Raw genomic sequence first — 4,024 nt, forward strand, 5'->3', positions numbered from 1 at the left:
GAATGATGTTCAGCTGATGTCCAATCCCATTTCAGATCTAGATGTGTCCCCATGTGGGGCAATCTAGAATGCAAGGTCATAGTTTTAAGATAAGAGGTGGCAGATTTAAAACAGATGCAGAGAAATTACTTCTTGTGAAGGAGTGAGAGTCTGTGGCATTCACTGTCCCAGATGCTGGGAAACTGAGTGAATGTGAGGAGATGGATAATTTTTTAATTAGTAATTGGTTAAAGGGTGAGGGGGTTTGGGCCAGGAAAGTGGGGTTGAGGCTGAGATGAGATCAGCCATGATGGTATTAAATGGCAGAGCAGATATGAGGGGCTGAATCGCCTCCTCCTGCTCTTTGTTCCTAAGTTTATCTTTTCCCAGACATTGTGGGATAGGCTCAGTTATTACTTGCACTGTCTCCAAAACATCTTGCATTGATAAACAGGCAGTAACAGTGCACAATCACTCGCCATCTTCTCACCGATTGTTGGTCTCATTTTAGTTAATAAAGTTGTTGAAAACATTGACGTACACGACACCAGTGCCCTCAGTCAAATTTCCTATGTCAACAGTCACAGTGCAGTAAGAGGCTTTTGCCACTCAGGGGCACTGTAGAAGGAGGCCCCAAGTGTTTTCTTCTTACTCTGCTACTATCAGGTCTGTAAATGCACCCTGGAAAATATGAGCAGGAGTGGGCCATTCAGCCCTTCAAGCCTGCTTCACCGTTCAATATGATCATGGCTAATCATCCATGTTAGTCCCCTGTTCCCGCTTTCTCCCCCATACCCTTTGATCCCTGTAGCCCTAAGAACTATATCCAACCCCTTCTTGAAAACATTCAATGTTTTGGCCTCAACCGCTTTCTGTGGCAGAGAAGCCCACAGGCTTCCTCCTGTCTGGGTGAAGACATTTCTTCTCATCTCAGTCCTAAATGGCCAACCCTGACCCCTTTAGACTGTGACCCCTCTGGTTCTGGACTCCCCCCCCCGCCCCGATCATCAGGAACATCCTTCCTGTGTTTACTTTGTTTGCCCCTGCTGGACTTTTATAGGTTTTATATCTGTTTTATGGATAAGCCTTGATTGCAATCCCTCCACAACCAGAACATCCTTCCTCAGATAAGGGGACTAAAATACACCAGGTGTGGTCTCACCAAGGCCCTGTATAATTGCAGCAAGACATCTCTTTTCCCATGTTACTTGTGACCAAACCAATAGCAAGTGAAAGCAAATATGTCCCTGCAAAATTCACAGAATCTCAGTGCCCTGGTGGAGGCCATTCATCCCCTCAAGTCTGTGCTGGCCCTTTGAAAGATCTCTCTAATTCTATCATCCACTCTCTTCTCCCCCTCACTGCCTGACAAATGTATCCCCTTTGAGCATTTCCTCCGTCCCACTTTGGTAGTCCCTGCTCCCATGTCCTGGTCAGATCCCAACTCACTGTGTCAAATAAATCAAATTCTCCTCCACTACCCCTCCCTCACAGCCCTTCTCTGGCTTTTTTCCTAAGTCCATGAACAATCCAGGGTTATTTTCCCTGGAGCATCAGAGGCTGAGGAGTGACCTTTACGAGGTTTATAAAATCATGAGGGGCATGGAGAGGGCAAATGTCTTTTCCCCAGGGTAGGGGAGTCCAAAACTAAAGGGTTTAGGGTGAGAGAGGAAAGGGACCTGAGAGGCAACCTTTTCACACAGAGGGTGGTGCGTGTATGGGATGAGCTGTCAGAGGAAGTGGTGGAGGCTGGTACAATTACAACATTTAAAAGGCATCTGGATGGGGACATGGATAGGAAGGGTTTAGAGGGATATGGGCCAAATGCTGGCAAATGGGACCAGATTAATTTAGGATATCTGGTTGGCATGGACGAGTTGGACAGAAGGGTCTGTTTCCATGCTGTACAGCTGTGTGATTCTAACCCGTGTCCCTACAGGGACCAGCCCTCCTGCCATCCTTCCCTTGACCGCTCTGACCCTCTGTCTCTGCTCCCCCCAACACTAACTCTCCAAGATATTCCCCTCACTTCACTTTTCTCTCCAGTGTTCTTCAAAGATACTTATGCGGAATGAGCTGCCAGAGGAAGTGGTAGAGTCGGGTACAATTACGACATTGAAAAGACATTTGGAAAGATTTGAGAGAAAACAGGCAAATGGGACTGGTTCAGTTTAGGAAATGTGGTCAGTATGGATGGGTTGGACCAAAGGTCCTGTGCCTGTGCTGTGTGACTCTACAACCTCTCCTTCTACCTCTTCTTTCCCCTTTAGACACACTGTCTCTCCCTCAGACACCTCTGTACCACTCTGCTACTTTCTTTCTCTCTTTATCTCTCCCTTGCCTTTCTTCATTGAATGTCCATCATTTTAAAATTCATGATATGGAACAAGTAGAACTGTATTTATTTATTTCATTCATATTACTGCAATGCCAATGTATATTGCTCCATTATCGATTTCAACTATTCTGTCAGAAATCCAGATCCAGAGATTTGACAGTTCAGTCTCCTCTGCAGGTGGTGATTCATTTTGTGTAGACCGGTCTTGATTCAAATTCTATTCCTGAAAAGCCAGTTTAGACATCTACACTGCTGGTCTAAGAGCCAGGTTTCAGGGAGCACCGCACTGTCGGAGGGTCAGTGCTGAGGGAGCGCCGCACTGTCCCCTGCAGTGTGTAAGCAGGTTATTCATCAAGCTCACACCAACCCTCTGAAGAGCATCCTACCCACAGCCACCCTCTAACTCTGCATTTCCCTTGGCTAATCCACCTAGACACTATGGACAATTTCCTATGGCCAACCCATCCTAACCAGCACATCTTTGGACTGTGGGAGGAAACCGGAGCACCCGGAGGAAACCCACACAGACACGGGGAGAATGTGCAAACTCCACACAGGCAGTCACCCGAGGGTGGGATCGAACCCAGGTCCCTAGTGCCATGAGGCAGCAGTGCTAACCCCTGAGCCACTGTGCTGTCCTTCTAACCTGAGGGCTTAGTCATTTTTCTGGGGTGGTTCAGATTCCGCAGTTGGTACTAGGAATCAGAATGGAGGGGGATCTTCTTAATCCTTGACCAACATTTCTTGAAATCAAAACCGAAAAAACCGTGAATTCTGAGGAAGGACCAGACCTGAAACATTAACTCTGATTTTTCTTCACAGATGCTGCCAGACCTGCTGAGCTTTTCCAGCAACTTCTGTTTTTATTTCTAAAAATCAGTTGATTGAGTCATTCTCATGTTGCTGTGAGTGGGGGAGCTTGCTGTATGTAAATTGGTCACATTTCCCACATTGCAATAATGCCCAATGCTCAGAAGCAGATTGTTCATTGGCCTGATGTCCTCACTGAGGCTTTTTTCACTCCTTTGAGATGCTGCTTAAAAAATTGAGCATTAACTTGCCTCTCCCTGACAGGTCCAGGCATGACTCGTGGACGGGGCTCGGTCTCGTGACTCTGGGCTGTTTATGGGTGCTACAAGGCGTTAGGTAAATGCAGTTTGTTCTTATCGGTCTCTGAAATCGTTCAGAAAATAGAAGCTCAGAGTTCCCTGGTGGGAGGGGTGAAACAGAGTTGTAGTTTCACACTCGGAATCGAACCTGAAGGTTTCAGCCCCATTGATTGATTGGAGTGGAAAATGCAGAGTTCAGTGTTTCGGTGTAACTCTGTGGCTAAGGCAGTGGGAGGTGCCTCTATCTGTGGGGGGGCCCTCCTGAAACAAAATTTCTATAAATCTGTGGGTTTTCTGATTGCCAGAAAGAGAGAGAGATGGTGAGAGAGACAACTGGAGAGAGATAGACAGAGTGACAGCCAGAGAGGAAACGGTGAGGAACAGAGGGATAGAGAAACACAGAGGGGAGGACAGGGAGAGAGAGGGAGAGAGAGACAGGGAAAGGGAGACAGGGAGAGAGAGACAGGGAGAGGGAGGGAGAGAGAGAGAGACAGGGAGAGGGAGACAGGGAGAGAGAGACAGGGAGAGAGTGCGAGACAGGGAGAGAGTGCGAGACAGGGAGAGGGAGGGAGGGGGAGAGACAGGGAGAGGGAGGGAG

This window comes from Rhincodon typus, chromosome 47, assembly GCF_021869965.1.
Source record: "Rhincodon typus isolate 14 chromosome 47, sRhiTyp1.1, whole genome shotgun sequence".
Lineage (NCBI taxonomy): Eukaryota > Metazoa > Chordata > Chondrichthyes > Orectolobiformes > Rhincodontidae > Rhincodon > Rhincodon typus.